This window comes from Pogona vitticeps, chromosome 3 (assembly GCF_051106095.1).
Source record: "Pogona vitticeps strain Pit_001003342236 chromosome 3, PviZW2.1, whole genome shotgun sequence".
NCBI classification, from domain to species: domain Eukaryota; kingdom Metazoa; phylum Chordata; class Lepidosauria; order Squamata; family Agamidae; genus Pogona; species Pogona vitticeps.
This window is the reverse complement of record NC_135785.1, coordinates 134,373,217-134,392,926: the sequence shown is the minus strand read 5'-3', so window position 1 is coordinate 134,392,926 and position 19,710 is coordinate 134,373,217.

Sequence of the window (19,710 nt, the reverse complement as noted above, 5' to 3'; positions counted from 1 at the left end):
AGACCCTGAACCCATCAGTTCTGGCTAACCAACAGACCCCTGAACCTTTCAGGCTGGTACTCTGACACACAGTAGTACCCTGTCAGACACACAGACTCCCACAACAGCTTCTTCTTCCCCAGCTGCTGCTTCGTCACCACCCAGTGTCTCACAGTGTCTGTCTCAGCATCTCCTCTTCACCACACAGGCATCACATATTTATACAGTACAGCCCCTCCTCCTGATGTCCCGCCTTCCACTCCCCATAGGATGGAACTTTCCCTCCAAACCCATGACAGACAGGTAACATCAGTGCTGTTATGTAACACCTCCCCTCTTTATAAGTTGTTTTGTAGGGGGAAAGCTAAGGTGCTTTTCACCAAAAAACAACCTGTATAAAATATACAACAACAGTTATACATACCCTATAATACTTACATATACTTACACTCCAAGTTACACATAGCAAATAGGCATTTCAAACATTTACCATATGCATTACATCAATTTTACCTTTATTAATACAAACCAATTTAAAACCAGGTACATTTTAACTTTTTGTCTTCATTATATACATATAGTCCATGTTCTTTCGCCGTCTTCAGTCTTCAGGTCTTCTTGATAAGGCGTCAGCAACACAGTTCACTGACCCTCTGACCACCTTCACTTCAAAGTCATAGTCCTGTAAGTTCAAAGCCCACCTCATAAGTTTGCTATTGTGGGTTTTCATCGTCTTTAACCATTGCAATGGTGAATGGTCAGTACACAGAACAAAATGTCTTCCCCAGATGTAAGGCTTGGCCTTCTGGATCGCGTAGACTATGGCCAAACACTCCTTCTCCACGGTTGCCAAATGTCTCTCACCTTTTTGAAGTTTCCTACTCAGGTAGGACACTGGATGCTGGTCACCATTCTCATCCTCCTGGCACAGAACTGCTCCTACCCCGCTGTTAGACGCATCGGTGTAGATGATGAACTCCCGGTCGAAGTCTGGAGCACGCAGGACAGGATAGTTGATTAACGCCTCCTTCAACCTCTGGAACGCCGCCTCACAGTCGCTGGTCCACGGGATGCGGTCATCAGCCGTCTTCCTCGTCAGATCGGTCAGCGGAGCCGCAATCTCGCTAAACCTCGGGATGAACTTTCTGTAGTAGCCCACCAACCCAAGAAATGATTTGACTTTTTTCTTGGTGTTGGGTCTAGGCCAATCACGAACAGCTTCTATTTTGGCCTCCAGGGGTTTTATCATTCCTCCCCCTACCATGTGACCCAAGTATTTTATTTCTGGGCTACCCAGCTGACACTTGCTGGCCTTTACTGTTAGCCCTGCTGCACTTAACCTCTGCAGCACTAATTCCAGGTGTATCAGGTGATCTTCCCAGGTATTACTGAAGATCCCTATGTCGTCAATGTAGGCCACTGTAAAGTCACTGAGCCCTGCCAAGGTCTGGTCCATCAGCCTTTGGAATGTGGCTGGTGCATTTCTGAGACCAAAGCTCAGGACTCGAAACTCATAGAGACCAAAAGGGCTGCAAAAGGCAGTCTTTTCTTGATCCCTGGGATCAATTCTTAATTGCCAATATCCCTTTACCAGGTCCAATGATGAGATGAACCGACAACCCCCTATGGTTTCAATCAGGTTGTCTAGCCTGGGCATTGGGTAGGCATCAGGAGTGGTTACACGGTTTAATTTCCTGTAATCAACACAAAACCTAATGCTCCCATCAGGCTTGTCCACAAGGACTATCGGAGAGGACCAAGGACTAGAAGAGGGGACGATTATGTTCTCCCTCAGCATCTCGTCCAGCTCCTTCCGCACCTTGTCCCTATAGGGTCCCGTTACTCGGTATGGGGATACTGCCTGCGGGGGTGCATCCCCTGTGTGGATCCGATGCATCACTCCCTTCACTATCCCCGGCTTGTTGGAAAACACCTGTTGATATTTACTAAGCAGCATTTTTAGTTCTTGCTGCTGGTCTTGGGTGAGTGCAGGACTGATCTTTACCTCCTCTGGGTTGTATTTTACTTCCCCTCTACCCTCCCAGAAGGGTAATTCAGCTTCCTCACTCTCAGCTGCTTTTATCGCGAATAAAACCCTCTGTTCCCCTCTGTAGTAGGGTTTTAGGGCATTCACATGAACCACCCTCCTTGCTTGGTTCTCCTCCTGCTCTATTAGGTAGTTCAGGTCTGACATCTTGGAAATGACCCTATATGGTCCTGCCCATTTGAGCTGCAGTTTATTCTCTCTGCAGGGCCTAAGCCAAAGCACTTCCTCCCCTGGGTCAAAGTGCCTCTCTCTAGCTTTGTGGTCATACCATGTTTTCTGTCTGACCTTCTGAGCTTGCAGGTTTTCTGCTGCCAGCTCTAGATTTCTCTTTAGGTCGTTCATCAAGGTGTCTATGTAAGTCACAACGTCTTGTGGGTCATCCTGGGTGATCTGCTCCCAATTTTGTTTGATCAAATCAAGGGGCCCTTTCACCCGTCTCCCAAATAGAAGTTCAAATGGACTAAACCCGGTACTGGCTTGTGGCACTGATCGATAAGCAAACAAAAGGGATTGCAGCTTCTGGTCCCAATTGTTTGGATTCTCTGCCAAGTAAGCCCTAATCATGCGCATTAGAGTCCCATTGAACTTCTCAGTTAACCCATTGCTTTCAGGATGATAAGCAGTGGTTTCCTTGTGCTTAATTCCACAGATCTGCCATAAGCGTTTCATGAGCTTTGATGTGAACGATGCGCCCAAATCTGTGATTATCTCTGAGGCAAATCCCATCCTGGACATATACCCCACCAAAGCATCGGCCACTGTGTTAGTTTCAATGTTAGTCAGGGGTATGGCTTCAGGATACCTTGTGGCATGGTCCACAATTGTTAGGATGAACCTGTTCCCCCTCTTTGTGGCCTTGGGCAAAGGTCCCACAATATCCACCCCTATGCATTTAAACGGAGTGTCAATCACAGGCAAAGGGCACAACTTTGCTTTGGTCCTATCGCGGTTATTCCCCTGCCTTTGACACACATCACATTGTTTACAGAACTCCCTGATCTGCTTCCCTATGTCAGGCCAGTAGAAATTCTGTGTGATTCTCTGCTGTGTCTTGTTGACCCCTAAGTGTGCAGCAAACATGTCAGAGTGCCCCCTTTGTAAGATCATGGGGCGATACTTTTCAGGTACCACCAGCTGACTTCTGATCCCATCTCCCCCTTTTGAGATATTCCTCAGGGTTTCTCTATATAAAATCCCCTTTTTCTCCAGAAATCTCACTGGGGTCTCAGGTGTTAGCTGGGCGTCAGTCACCTGTTCAAAACACTTTTGGAGAGTGGCGTCTGCCTTTTGCTCCTGTCCAAATCTGCTGTCTGTGGTTAAGGTTTCCACCACAGCTTCTGAACTTCCCCCACCTGCTTCCGTCTCTGGCTCATCATTACCCCCCTGAACTGTCCCTGTGGTGGCTTGTGAGCGTGTAATCACTAGCACCCGTTTCACATGTTCAGCCAGGTCATTTCCCACGAGCACGGCTGCTGGCAGAGTCGATGAAATCGCTATCCGCCAATCTCCCCTCCAGCCTTGAAAGTTGACAGGTACCTCTGCTACTGGCAGAGAGATTATCTGCCCCTCAATCCCTGCCACCTTCATGCTCTCATTTGGGATTATAAACTCCCTAGGGATGATATCTGGATGGCACAGGGTTACCTGGGAACAAGTGTCCCGCAGCCCCCTATACTGACGGTCCAGTATTCCTACGTCCACCCCTGCTGTCTCAAACAACTGAGAATCTGTTTTTATCAGCAAGCAGCGCTTTACCTCCAGAAGAGGACCATTTTCCTCAGCCTGATCAGCAGAGGCAGCTGTCCCAGACTGAGTAGCCATGGCAACAGGCTCCCTCTGTGACACTGAGCCTTGCTCTTTCTGGACACAGAACACAGCTTTTGGCTTGGTCCCACTAGAATTCTGAGGCACCATTCCTTTTAGCTGCTTCAATTTCTCACATTCTGAGATCAGATGACCCTTTCCCTGACAGAAATAGCATTTTCTAGTGTATTTGGATTCTCTCTCCTCTTGTTTCGGTTTTCCCTCCAAATTCTGAGGGCTTGGTTTCATGCCTGAGGGCTTCCCTTCACCATGGGCCCCTCCCCCTTGCTGGCTTTTCCCTGGTCCCTGAGAGTACTTGCTGTAGGTTTCTTTGGGTTTACCTACAGATTTCCCCTCACCCAAGGGCTTTCTTATTTGGGAGATAAAATCCGCGATTTCTGCGGCTGCTGCCACAGATTTCGGTTTCCTTTCCCTCACCTGGAATTTCAATTCCCCCTGCAGGACTGAATAGAACTGTTCCAGGGCTATCAAGTCTTTAAGCTGCTCATAGGTCTCTATTCCCTCCTGCGATAGCCATTTCTCAAGCAGCCTCACCAATTGGGCCCCCACTTGGGTAAAAGTTTGTTCTGGTTTTTTAGTGAGGGACCTGAATCTTTGTCTCAGCTGCTCTGCATTTATCCCATGTCTTGCAAACACCAGTTTTTTAAACTCTGCAAAATCTTTCATCCGTTCCTCAGGCATCTCGGCATAAACCTCAGCCAGGCTACCACTGATTAAAGATCGCATGATGGTCATCTTCTCAGTTTCCCTCACTGAGAAGTCCACAAACGCTCTTTCCACTAAGGAAAAGAACACCTCAGGACAATCTCCCTTGTGGTACACAGGGAATTTCTTCAGGTCAGCTTTAGACAACTGGCCTCCCTCAGAATCCCTATTGTTATTATTGTTCTGGTTCATCATTTCCAGTTTTCTTAATTCAAACGCCATTCTTTCTTTTTCCAGAGCAATTTTCTCTCTCTCTAATCTTTCTTCTTTTTCCAATTGCCTCATCCTCAGTTCATGCTGTTGGGCTATGAGCAATTTTCTGAGTTCTGGGTCCTGCTCTCCTGTGCTGTCACCTTGCACTGAGCCAAATTCATCCTCAGAACCTTGGTCAATCTGGGGGTCTTTCACTTCACTCATTTCTGCTACTTGGCTTCGAGTGAAGGGCATAACCCCCCCTCAGAACAGGCTGCTTTAAAAAGTCAAGCCTCAAAATAAAACGACCACTTTTTTTCCTTTTACCTCAGAACCAGCTCTCCCTAGAGATTGCTGCTGTTCTTCAGCACTAAAGTTGCAACAGTATCGAGTCAGAGCCTACCCCCCTCTGCTGGGCCTCTCAGCTGGCAAGCTAGCTCACTGTTGCTACGCAGATTTGCCTCAGCTTTTCCCGCCAAAACTAGGCTGCCTCAGAGCACCTAAATCTAAGTCTCCCCAGTTGGCACGTTCTTCTACTAGTGCACCTCCCCGTGAGGTACACCTAGAAGATTACCTACGCGCCTCAGACTGTCCCTGACTAGACCCCCCTTGCTCTGGGCACACTTGCCAAGGCTTTGCTGGACCGCTGGACAACTGGACCAGTCGTATCCCACACGCTGGACACCAATCAATGTGACAAACCCAGACCTACTGGGATCTATCACACAGTTACTAAGCTGCCACCAACCATTCCCTCTAATAAGTCACACAGACCAGGGATGGATTTTTAAACAATAAAAGAATAAGGTTTATTTTAAATACAAACAGGGTAAATAAAACAATCAGGTGAATAAAATAAAGTAACGTGGCTTATTCTCACACACACAAGCATACAGTTTGGTTCACCTAGAACCTTTAACTTAAAGCACAGACCCTGAACCCATCAGTTCTGGCTAACCAACAGACCCCTGAACCTTTCAGGCTGGTACTCTGACACACAGTAGTACCCTGTCAGACACACAGACTCCCACAACAGCTTCTTCTTCCCCAGCTGCTGCTTCGTCACCACCCAGTGTCTCACAGTGTCTGTCTCAGCATCTCCTCTTCACCACACAGGCATCACATATTTATACAGTACAGCCCCTCCTCCTGATGTCCCGCCTTCCACTCCCCATAGGATGGAACTTTCCCTCCAAACCCATGACAGACAGGTAACATCAGTGCTGTTATGTAACAGGAGGTGGTTCAGGTGTTTCTGATCTCTCAGCATTCTCTTCAGCCTCAGTTAACCCTTCTGGTTCCGGGTCTTCGGCTGCACTCATGACAATTACGTACTCATATTATATTTCGTATCTCTATTTCGAAAGATCTAAATTAGTATCTAACATTCTAAATTTGTAATAATTTTATAAATTCTTTCACCTGCATTACCATCTATCCAATACTCATCATAAACATTCCTAATTCTATCTTTAAGATTGCTCATCCACCAATAAGATCTAAGCCAGGATGATACATTCCTCAAAAATCTCCATATTTGCAGACAAAAAGATATTACATATCTGATCTTATCTACAAAAATACTATATTAATTCACACATATTTGATCTCTATGTATGTGCCATAGAAACAAAAGCATCTAATGTTGTTATTCATCATCAACATTTCTAAAAATCATAACTACATATGCTTGACTACCCTTGAGATTCCTACCTGGCCACAATTGCTTATAGTATATTGCTCATATTGCTTTGAATGTAAATATATATCTTTGAAACCAATGATTTTTATTATTTAATCAGCAAGTAACTTTCTCCCTTTTAATTTTTGCTTATCAGCTCCCATTGCATATAGTATATCCCTGTAAGATTGGCAAAAATATCAGAGGGTAACAACAATGCTTGTTGGAAATGTAAAAAAAAAAAATTACAGGGGCCTATTATATGTGGTGGATGTGTGAAAAGTCAAAAGATTCTGGATACAGGTGTGGGAAATGGCAAAAGAAATTATTCAACAAAAATTAAATTTCAAACCTGAAATGTTATTATTGAATATTATGCCGGAAATTATTGATAAGAGAATAAAATATTGTCTACTGTATATACAGTGGTGCCTCGCTAGACCGTTACCCCACATGACAGTTTTCCACTAGACATTCACTTTTTGCGATCGCTATAGCGATTCGCAAAACAGTGATTCCTACGGGGGAATTTCTCTGGACAATGTTTGGTCCTTGCTTCACAAACTGATTTTCGCTAGACGATAATTTTGACAGCTCCCTCCGCACTTGCAAAACAGGTGTTTTCGGGAACTAAGCTTCGCAAGACAGCAATTTAAACAGCTGATTAGCAATTCACAAAGCGGCTTTCCTATGACCGATCTTCGCTAGACAATGATTCTTCCCCATTGGAATGCATTAAACAGGTTTCAATGTATTCCAATGGGGAAATGCTTTTTGCAAGACAATGATTTCGCTAAACAGCGATTTCAGTGGAACGGATTATCTTTTTTATTTTTTATTTTTTTATTTTCAAAACTATTGGGGAATAGGGAAGGAATACAAAAGGTAAAGGGCAGTGGAAGGGGCAGATATATAATCATTCAATCTTTTCATATCAAGTATATAAACATATAATCTATTCATATTTCAGTAAAGGCTCATCTTTCTTCTTCTTCTTCTAACTATTTTGTCTATGTATTTACCCCTTTAGCTTTCAACTTACACTTATAACACAGCTTAAATCTAAGTTATTCCAACACCATCAGAACACCAAGGCCAATTGTGAGATATATCCCCTCTTTCACCCTACTTATAACACAGCTTAAGTCTAAGTTATTCCAACACCATCAGAACACCAAGGCCAATTGTGAGGTATATCCCCTCTTTCACCCTCCTTTTGTCTTGAGAGTATGCTCGACAGGCCTGAAATAGTATAGATTCTGCTCACTTCCCCCTTTTTTTCCATGTGCTTCTTTTGTTTCTGTGACTCTGTTTTCTTCCGTATTTTGGAGGGGGAAACAATGCCTAAAGCAATAGTTCGCTTTTCAGCCTCAGTTTTCCTAGCTACTATAGCTACGTAGCTTACTGGGTGACACACCATCCCCTTTATATTATCTGGTATTACCATCAATACATCCGGTTCTGGCATTTCTTTTAGATGTAATTTAACCTCTGCTATTTTCTCTTCCTTAGCGTCTTGCATCTGGTCAAGATAATAATTTACCTGCATAAATTCTTTCAACACTGTCATTTGAAAGGATATTTTCCACTCTAGCCATTGATCTCTGATTTTCCCAGGGAGAGGTTCCATTTTTCCAGTATATCTGATCTATATATATAGAAAATACTCTTCAGTTTCCACTATTTTATCCCTCACTTGGAATTCCCTCTCCCCTTTGCCCAAATATACATAATGTATAGATCAACGTCGAGTCCAATATTTCACATTACAACTATTACAGTGTTAACAGTAAAATAGAAGGCACACTCAAACAAAAAATGGAATTTAAAACATGAATCTCTCAAGTGTCTTTGTAGTCCAATCCCTTTTCTCGTCGCCAACCTCCAGACCAGTTGTTTCTTCTTTTCTCTTCTCAAAGTTTATTGTTACCTTCACCCAGCAAGACTGTATTTTCAGAGTGTCATTTATCAAAATACTCCGTTCAGTTCAAGCCATATGGCTCTCAGTTTACAGCTCACAGTCTGTTTTTCTTTTTTTTACTTCCAAAGGCTTCTTTCTCCTCCCCCAAAAAAGGGAGGTCCAGCAATCCGAGTCCCAGCAAATGTATTATCCACAGAAAACAGAGTCCCACACAGTCTAAGAATATATATCCCAAAGGAGAAAAGGTCCAAAGTGAACAGCTTACATGAGAATTTATTCTTTCAAAGCCTGTCCAGTGTTAATTCTCCAGGAGTTTTTTTTTTCTTTAATAGAGACACAAGCTATTTCTGCCTGACTGTTCCCTTAAATCAGCTCGACCTTGAATCAGCTAAATACGCCGCTCCTTATCTCATTTCGTTCATAATTTTTCACACAATCACTTGTTCTTCATTTTAATGAGGTTTTTCATAGAACAAGGGCTTCCACTTACTTTGTTATATATTTTTGCCGTGCTTCTTGTTCTCTTATTCTCGGTGAATGGAGCTGTCTTGGCTGATTGCCAAAAATGGCGCCCGTCTTCGGTCTGTGCTTATGTGAATTTCCAGAAGAAAGAAAAATTGAGTTGCTGGCCAATCTTCTAGCTTCTGTAGCTCACCAACTGCTGCAGAAGGGTCTCTCCTGACCCCCCCTCGGTTCCCCCATTTCTAGGGGGATCCCAGACCGAAGTGGTTCTAGCTTCTCCGGGAACTGTTCCCAAGAGCTACTAGCTTCACCAGGACGTAGCTCCTCCTCCAGATTATCATTGTCTAGCAAGGCACCACTGTATTTACAGCAGCTAGGTTATTCTGGGCCCAGAAATGGAAGAATGAAGAGACCCCAACGATGGAGGAGCTTCTAAAGAAGCTGTTGGATATAGCAGAATTAGATATGCTCTCAGAAGCTTTATGGGATTCTCACTCTCTCTGACTGACTCTCTGCCTCCGCCCCTCCTGTCCTCTCATAGGCTTATGCAAATAAGCTCCAGCTATGAGTGACAGGCATGACGTGGGGCATCCATCACAGAGATCAACCAAGAGACTATGTAAAGCAAAGCTGGAAACTGATATATAATTGGGCCCAGAAAAAGACAGGAGCTTAGGGTGAAACTTATTATTTTATGAACTCAGTGCTAACTGGAATCCTCTTGGAGATACCTGAGGTCCAGACAATGATGAAATCTCTGTCCCAAGGAGGGGGAGATGTTCAGTTTGGCAGTTTTCCATTTTTGTTCGTTTGTTTGTTTCTTTGTTTTGTGCTGTATGTTTCTGATTATATGTTTGGAGTCTTTGCAAAAAATCTTATTAAAAATTTACACATACATTGACCCTCTATTAGTTTCCATCTCCAATCTCTATTGCTTTGTTATTTGTTTATTTGGTTTGGTAGGCAGGTAGTAGAAAATGAAGGAATTTCATCAGGGCCAATCCAAGGGAAAGAAGGCTGTGAAGCTACATAGGCTAGGCAGTGGGAACACCACTACCATCACCAACACCACATCCACAACATCCACCACCACCACCACTGTTCCTCCTCCGGTGGCCTTGCAGGCAGGCATGGAAGCACAGCTTCCAAGAAATGCCGCTCCTCTTCCTAGAGGAATCTGAGGAGTTTCCGAAGATCCCCAGTCTGATTTGGAACCAGTAATGGCAGGGCAGGCTTCACAGCCCCCCCACCCCCAGAGTCATCTGTTCCCTCCTCCCAGACCAGCAGCATTCCTGGGACACAGAGTTCTTCCCAGGCCATCAGTCAGGGGCAGTGGGTCCTCCTTTGGGCAAACATAGCACAGGGGCCATGTGGGATCATTTCACAGTGCTCAGCACTCAGACCCATGGCTTGCACACTGCAATACCTTCCTTGTGGTGGTCTGGAGGGGGTCAGACCCCAGGCATCTGTCCTCCACCACCCTCCACCAAGATCTGGAGAGGCACCACCCAAAGCTTCTGTCCAGGGAAGGAACTTTGTCCATGCCATCTGGGAGAGGGAAAAAGAGCAGCTCCAGGGGAGGCAGGAGGCAGGCAGGAGGAGGTACCTCTTTTCAAAAGGGCAGCCACAGGGGTTTCTGAGGCCGGAAGCATAAGGCAGGCCACACTCCATGAACTGGCATCCATTAGGTCCACCATAACCCTCAGTCGGCAGTCGAAGGGCAAGGCCCAGCAGGCGGCCACTCAACCTGAGTAGTGGTAGGGCATTGGCAACAGGGCTGCAGGAGGAGGCCCTTGTCCTGCCCCCAGGCCACAGGTCCATTTGGCTGCACTCACAGCACATGGAAGCTCAGGCAACAGGGAGGAATATCGTTGATGAGTTCCTGTCTGCACTGCAGGAGTGGGCACTGGAGGGGGAGGTCACCCATGGCCACATGGTCACAAATGCTGGTCAGAACATGTTGGCGGCATTCAACACATCAGGCTTTGAGGGCATCATTGCATGGTGTACAAATTACACTTTGTGGTACAGGATGCCCTTGGCCTGGGCAGCCACATCAAGCCCGAGTGGGACGCAGGCACCTGGGAGATGTGGTCACTCCTGGAGCAATGCCACCAGCTGGTGGGCCACTTCTCCCACAGTCTGAAAGCTGCCCACCAGCTGCGTGAGAGGCACAAGGAGTTGGGTCAGGAGACCCACATTCTCCTGACAGATCTGCCCACTAGGTGGAACTCCACCTACACTATGGTGTCCCACCTGGTGAAGCAGAAGGCTGTTTTGGAGGACATCATGTCCTCCATGCCCATTCTACCCGGGGGGAGAGAGGTGGGCATCAGTGCCATGGATTGGCTGGCCCTCTCCCAGATGTTGGAGGTGCCTAAGACCTTCCTGGAACCCACTGACATCTTGTGTGGTTATATGACAAGCCTGGGGCAGGTAATCCCCCTGATTCATGCACTCGGTAGGTCCCTGGAGGCTGCTGTGGTACCAGGATCCTTCCTCCTTCCACAGACCAGGGCTTGGGTGAAGAGATTGCAGGCAGATGTGCAGAAGCAACTCCATCCTGTTTGCAGAGACAGAGCTTACTACATGGCCTGCCTGTGTGATCCCCGAATCAAGGGGGCTTGGCAGTCGGGATGGAGAAAATTTTTGTAAAATAATCAATCCAGGTAACAGAGGAAATAGAATTGGATGGTTAGAAGATGGAGAATTAACCCAAGACATGAAAGACCAAAAAGACTTTTGATCGTGTGATAAGATTGCTTGATGAAGTTGGGACCATTTTTGCTGGGCAAATCAATGTATTTTCTCATTGAACAGGGCATGGCCTGCCCTACACAAATGAAAATATGATTTTAAAAGTAATGACATGGGTTGTTGATGAATTAGTTGGAATAGTGTCCTGATTTGTTTTTTAAGGGAGCAACAATCTGAGTCAAACCAAGAGTCAGAGCTATGGTTGTCCCTGGGTATTTGAGAGGGACAGGAAATGCAGAGAAATTGAACTAAGGAATCAATTATAGAATTATACGCAGAGATAGCTATAAGGGGAGAAGAAACTGAATTTAAATTATCAGTAAGAGACAGTTTCTGGTTGATGACTCCAAGAAGAAAAAACTTGTCCTATTATTAAAGAGTGTTTGAAAGCGTAGAGAGATCTATAAGGGAAAGGGAAAGGATGAGCCTGTGAGAAGGAGATGGAAAGAGATAGGAAAGTAGGAAGGTGACCACTCTCAGTGCGGGTATCTACAAAAAAATTAGTTATGTGAGGTAAGAGGTCTGGAGAGGCAAGAACATAATCAATGACACTCAAACCTCTCACTGAAAAATGAATAAATTCACCAGGGATATCACTGCCCGAAGAACCATTGAGGATAAATATATTCAAAGTGGTACACAGATCAATAAGAAATCGAGTATAACTACTAAAGAAATGGTCCTTGGAAGTCCTTGATGTAGGAAAACAAGGAGGAGTCAGATCTTCTAAGTTCCAATTCATATGCAGGGCTAAGGCAGAATTGGATGGGCCTATTCTATAATTTTAATCTCCTAAAATCAGTAAGGAAGACAGGGGTATAGTATTGGAATATTTTAACACCAAATTCTCAAGGTCCTCCCACAGAGCCTGGGGAGAAGGAGCCACAGGTGGAATATAAACATTGAACAGCAAGGTTTTGAGGTCATTAGCTTGAAGCAAGAAAAACTTGGGTATAAAGGGAATGAGAAGAAAGAGAAGAAACAGAGAAAGGGACAGAAGCTTTAGCAAAACAGTAAAATCCTGCGCATGGGCAACCCACTTGGTTGTGCTTGAAAGCAGGTAGATGATAAGAAGTATAACCAGGGAGACTCGGAGAGGTTAGGGACCAGGTTTCTTGAAGGAGTATTATATCAAAGGCTTTCAGATATTGTATAAGGTATTTATCAAAGGCTTTCTTTGACCAACCTTGACCAATCTCTTTTTCCAAGAGATCATATTAAAGGGCAGGACAGAAATTGAAGAAGAGGGACAGGGGTTAATTAGTCAGCAAGGGAGGGTTAGATGTAATAGAACTGCTAGGTAAAGAAGAATAAGCATTGATATCAGAAGACAGAATAATACAAGGGGAATTAGAGGCCAGGAGAGTTGCAGAGGATCCACAAGAAGAGGGTTTAGAAAGAGAAGAGGCAGGGGGACAAGGGTCCTGTGAACATGTCCCGCTATTTGGAGAGACACGGGAACCTGTGAAGTGGAGGAGGATACTGGGATTGGGCATCAATTAATAAGAAAGCAGCAGCTCGAGAGCTTTTTTAACAATACAGAGGGGGGAGGGATTTGAGACACAGAATTAGTGATAGGAGCAGAAAAAGGGACGACAGGAGCATTATCAGTGTTAGAAGGCACAAGATTGTTAAGTAGCTCATGTTTCAATAAAATATTCGATGTTGACAAGGACTTAACACATGTAGAATCATCTGGACCATTAGAAGGGTTTGATATTGTAGTTTCCACTGGAAACTACATCTTGACAGCCTGTAAGGGAGAAGGGAGGGGAAAGGGTTTGGGATTGAACAAAGGACAATCCAAAATGGGGTCGCGGAAAGAATGAGGTTGTTCTGGACAGGAATGTTGCACAGTGGGGCCAGCTCTTGGATTTCTTCTGTAGATATGTTCTTTCTTCACAGAAAGATGAGATATAGCTAGATTCCGAAAGAAACAATGAGGAATTATTCCATATTCATAAAGGGATTTAACTGCGGCAAACAGGAGAGATGGAATGTAGCCAGAGCGGAACTCCAATAGGAAATGCAAGAATTGCTGGCCAGAAGATATTTGAACAATATTTGAAAGATCTACTACAGAAATAGGCACCATTAATAGGCATGCCAAATGCCTCCTGGCATGCTGAATGTTATTCCAGGCTGGGTGTCTTCTAATTCTAGTCACATGGCAAAGCGAAATAACAGCTGAATGTGCTTGGTAGACTAGCTGGAAAGAGGATTTTGTAGGCACCGCATAGTGAGCTCTTAGAGGAGAAGCTGAAGCAGATGGAGAGTATCCAGCTCAAGCACGGTAGGAGGCTTGGGAAAGTGAGTTGGTGTCCTTGAGGTAATTTGTTGTAGTCCCTTTAAGAGAGTTAAAATATGAGAAATCTGGGGAAAAATTAATGAAGCAGTCAAAATTAGTGAAGTGGTCAACTGAGCAGTCAATAGGAATTGATCCTTCAGTAGTTTGAGTGATTCACAGGCTATTCCACAAGGTGATGAATCTCCATTCATTGTCTGGGGTTCCTGTAGCCCAACCAAGGAAGGAGGAGATGACTGAATAATGTCCAGCCTCAAGGGGGAATGACTAGTAGCTGATTCATTTATGCTATGCTCTTGTGAAATCAGAAAATATGTTTCCAGTCTTGACTGTTTAAGAGTTGGCAGCATCTCCTGAGGAGAGCTAGAAGGAGAAAGTGTTCTTTTTTTCCTCATTGAGGAAGTACGTATAATAGTCCATGAATTGTAAACAGGCTCCAACGCTGTAAGATTTAATGGCATCGTAACCAGCGTCTTCAGGCAGTAAATCACTCGTAGGCTCGCAGAGTGTAGAAGCGAGGTGAAGAAGCGAAAAAGAGCTCAAAATGTGGGGTCAGGATTGCTTATAACAAAAAGCAATTCAGAAGGGTCACGAGGCAACATAAATTAAAAAGAAAACAAAGGAAAAACTCAAATTACCAGAGCGCCGAAATCCAGCATCTGGTGGCTTGGACTCTCCCATGTGACCCCATCAGGCCATGTCCTGACCACCTCCTGCTGGGGCAAGTCGGCCCATCGGGCCAAATTTGTTCCAAATCTTGCCTGTCTATTGGGCCATGTCAGTCTATCAAGCTAAATTTCTTCCAACTCCTGCCTGCCTGCTTATTCAAATGGCTACATTAAGGGCTACATCCAGGTGTCCCATGCCAATAAGGTGCTCCAAACTCTACTCTGGTTTCATTCCAAATTTCTGGCTGTTCATTCCAGCTTCCTAGCCTTTTGTAGTACCTCAGTAGGTTGACTAAACCTGGAACAAGCCCTGGGAGCAAACCCTTTTGCACAGATTACCTTCAAGCAACAAGCCCAGTGGCTCAACAGTTTAACTCACAGTGCCATGGTCTACTGTGCTTCCAACTTCCTCAGTGCCTGATGGGGCCAGAAACCCCTGCTTTCCTGCTGCCTGCTACCTCTGTGCCCGATGGGGCAAAAAGTTAAAGTTGCTGCTGCCAACTTCCTCATGTGGCCAGCATGACTAGACGTGGACCACCATTAGTAGTTCCTTCCCAATGAGGTGGTGCAATTTATCTGCTGGTGTTGTTGCTGTTACCACTGTTGCTTCCTGGGGAAAAACTTAACTTCACAGGCTCAGCCCCCCAAAAAAAGCTGTCTGGGCATCCCCATGCCAACATGTGCCAACCCTGAAAACAACCACCAAACCTTTTCTCCATCAAAAAACAAAACAAACAACACCTCCATGGACACCTTTTACAAATAGTTTGGGCATCCAAGCACCAACCAGGACTGTCTCAGCCCCACCCAAACCTGCCTGAAATTCTTGCTAAAGAACAAGGCCTTATTACTGAACCCTCACAGTCTTAGTGCCCCCATGGGGCAAAAAGTCTATGTTGCTGGCCATTTAACCAATTTTCTAGTCCTGCAGCTCCTTCCACTTGGGCTACATTCCAAAAGGCCTGCCTGCTCAGCCCCACCCAAGCTTGTCTGGGTACCCAAGCATCAACCAGGCTGGTCTCGGAGCCACCCAAGCCTGTCTGGGCATCCAGGCCTGTCTCAGCCCTACCCAAGCTGTTCAGGCATACCCGTGCCAAGAGAGCAAGTCTCTGCCCCACCCAAAGTTGTCTGGGTGTCCCTGTGACAAGAGAGCTGGGCTCTGCATCTCCCAAAGCTGACAAACTGTTCATTCCAGCTTCCTAGCCTTTTCTACTGCCTTAGTAGGTAGACAGAACCTGGAACAAGCTACGGGAGCTCAGCTCACCCCGTTGCATGGATTCGAATTGTTGATCTTCCACTCGGGAAGCCTCACGACCCCGTGGATTAATTGCTATTAGTAGCACCTTGGACTGCTGGTGCTGATGGTGCTTTGCAACCAGCCCGGTCTCGGAGCCACCCAAATCTGTCTGGATATCCAAGCACCAACTAGGCCTATCTCTGCCCCACCCAACGCTGTCTAGGCATCCCTGTGCCAACACGGTGCTCCAGTCGGGCTTAATTCCAAATTCCTGGCAGACTGTTTATTCCAGCTTCCTAGCCTTTTCTACTGCCTCAGTAGGTAGGCAGAACCTGGCCTCAGTAGGTAGGCAGACTGGTCATTCCAGCTTCCACAGGCTCAAGCACTGATTGCTGATTTGAATTCAGCATCCCACCCTCCCTGCCAGCCAAAAAGAGCACATTTTAATTGTTTTTGGAGATTGTCTCTGTCCCACCTTGATGGCAAATGCCTCCCTCTTCCTCATCTACATGGCAGATATCTGCCAATACGCCATTAATGCCACTCCCAATGCCACCCTATCTGCTAATAATCATGTTGATACCTGGAATGTCCAAATCCCACACTGATCCATGCCTGATGGGGCAACACACACTACTTTGCTGCTGCTACATGCCTCAGTGCCCAATGGGCCAACACATGCTACTTTGCTGCTGCTACGTATGTGCCTCAGTGCCCAATGTACCAACACATGCTACTTTGCTGCTGCTATGTGCCTCTGTGACCGATGGGGCAACACACACTACTTTGCTGCTGCCACCTACCTCAATGCCCGATGGAGCAACACATGCTACTTTGGTGCTCCCAACTACCTCAATGCCCAATGGGGCAACACACACTACTTTGCTGCTCCCAACTGCCTCAGTGCCTGATGGGGCAAAACACACCACTTTTCTGCTGCCAACTACCTCAGTGCTCGATGAGGCCACACACACTACTTTGCTGTTGCTATGTGTCTCAGTGCCCAATGGGCCAACACATGCTCTGTTTTAAGAGATGGACCAGAAAATCTAAACTGCTAGCTGAGAAGGAGCTTGAAATGCATACATGGTGCAACTATTTCCATCTAAGGAGTTAACCTGGCCTCTACACCATCAAGCCATGTGAATTTGGGACATTAATAACAGCACATAAGTTTGGAACTACCCACAGGAACCTGATGGACAGCCTTGAAGATGATGATTTATCATCAAAAGTTCAATGTTTGTTGCTTGTTGTTTTGTCTTATGTTCTTAATAGTTGATTAAACCTGTTCCTGCATTTGTATTGTTTCTATGACCATGCAACCTTTTCTTGATTTTTCCAGAAGTATGGTAGTTTGAGACTGTAGGAAAATGCATAAGAGGTATTTCTCAAAGGCAGTTTGCAGCACAGTTGGTTAGAATTACATGCTAAGTCCTCTGTCAAATTCATGGAAGAAATGTTATCATCAGCAACTTGTGCACATTGCAAAACAAAGGGGGATGAGAGTAAGATCCCTAAGTAAGAAGGCAGATATAATGTGGACCTTCCTGTACCTTATGTCATAACACCTAAGGCAAGGCCCAGGCTCTGGTTTCTAAGGTCTGTGTTGTATTAAGATGACACATATGCCTGAAGATCATTATTATAGAATGCATGTTTTCCTATATACACTGTATTTCTTTTAACCTGCAATAAGATGTAGGTGGAACACTGAAAATGGGATTGATCCAAACTAACTTTGATCAAAGCAGATTGTTGGGCTTTATATGCAATAAAGTATCTTTTTCTGAAGAAGCTGGTGAGAGAATTATGTGGTTCTGCACTATAACTATGTAAACATCTAGCTGTACTAATCAGTTTCTTCTTAAATAAAGTCTGTCTAATATATTTGAAACATCTCCCTCCCCCTCCCCCCACAAACCAATGTGAATTTTAGATCTGGGAAAATATTGCATACAGAAGCTAAGACAATTTTTCATTTACTTGTGTTGCAAGAGATTTCAGTTCCTTGCTCTTATCTCTGTTGTTCTACCCTCACAACCTGTTGTTACCTCTTCCATCAAACTGGTAGATTTAAGTTCCTCAAAAAGAGGAATCTGTTTTGCTACTTATGTTACTTTGTGGATGTCACATGCACTAATAGTGCTGAGTTTATTATATGATTGTGAATGATACTATTTTTGTTTGTAATAGTACAAGAATATTAATTAAATGAGTATAAGGAGTATATTACGAATGGGTTGAAATTTGGTGATACTGATAAAGGCACATAAATCTTTTAAATAACTGTATGAAAGAATTATACAATGACAGAAGCAGACAGCTAGAATTTTTCTGATGCTCTTATATTCCAGCCAGTGTCCACAAATCCACTTGTAAGCTGGACAGAAGGAAGATGATTAGCTTATATCTTTTCCTCAAAACTCTCACTTGTATTGCAGTTTTGAGAAGGTATGACACAGCAGCAGGAATCTATTGGACTATTATCTCCTTGAAACATCTACTCAAGTGAGATAAAGCTGCAACTCTCCCCTAAGTCATCTGACTTTGCCAGAAAGCTCAAGGGAGTGCTAGGGTCTTATCTCAATTGCAGGAATGTTTGGAGAAGATAAGAAACAACAGGAATAAGTTTGTTCTACTATCATTAGTCTGTCAACATAAAAGAAGCCCTTCATTCACCTCAAGCCGCTTGTCCATACCAGAGGTTTCAGAGAGAGGAAGGACTTAGAGGCAAGTACAAATAGTAAATATTAGCTGCCTCTTAAGCCAATGTTTATAATGCCATATTCTCAAGAATTGTTGGCTGGATAGCTTAGTGAGTTAGATATTTGACTGCAGAGATAAAGACTGGAAGTTTAATTCCACACTATGCCAGCCTGTGTAGCCTTGGGGAGAGCCCCCTCTATGTTGTTGTTGTTTAATCGTTTAGTCATGTCTGACTCCCCGTGACCCCATGGACCAGAGCATGCCAGGCTCTCCTGTCTTCCACTGCCTCCCAGAGTTGGGTCAAATTCATGTTGGTAGCTTCGATGACACTGTCCAACCATCTTGTCCTCTGTCATCCCCTTCTCCTCTTGCCTTCACACTTTCCCAACATCAGGGTCTTTTCCAGGGAGTCTTCTCCTCTCATGAGATGGCCAAAGGATTGGAGCCTCAGTTTCAGTATTTGTCCTTCCAGTGAGCACTCAGAGTTGATTTTCTTCAGAATGGATAGGTTTGTTCTCCTTGCAGTCCTCTGTAGCCTTTGGCAAACTGTACAAACCAAGATCATCCCCTGAGGAATAGAATGGTAAACTACTTCTGAGCATTTTTTTACTTATAAAACCCTGAAAGGAATCACCACCACCATCATCATCTCAAGAAGCAAATATAGAAAAAAAGATGGCTGTATTCACATAAAATAAATGTTTCTCAGACCTAGTAACAATACCTAACATGTTTAAGCAGCTTCTTCTCTTGCAGGCCACTGGTTAGGAGTAAATCACACCATGGGGGCTGTGCCTAGGAAAGCAACATGCATCTCATTAATGAATTAGAATTTGCAGCCAAGAGTTACATCATTTCACAAAAGTATATCTTGGCAGTAGGATTCTGGCCAATAAATAATAATTGGAGTTAATATTTAAGATGTAGCACTCCTAAAATATGTAGCGGCCACACAGTTGATGTAAACATAAACATGCATCAAGAACCAGATTAATTCTGTCTAACTAGCAGTGCCTTCCTTAAATCAAGTACTTGTCCACTTGTCCCCTCCTTCCTTGCTACATCTTCCTTCTCTACAATCTAGTACTACAAATTCAAGTTTGCAAGTTAATCTGAGAGAGCTTTGTATCTCTAATGCTTAAGTTTCTCTTCATGACAGGCAATATACAGAAAATTATTTGTGTGCCAATGCACCAAATGAGAACCAAGATCCTGCATGCTCC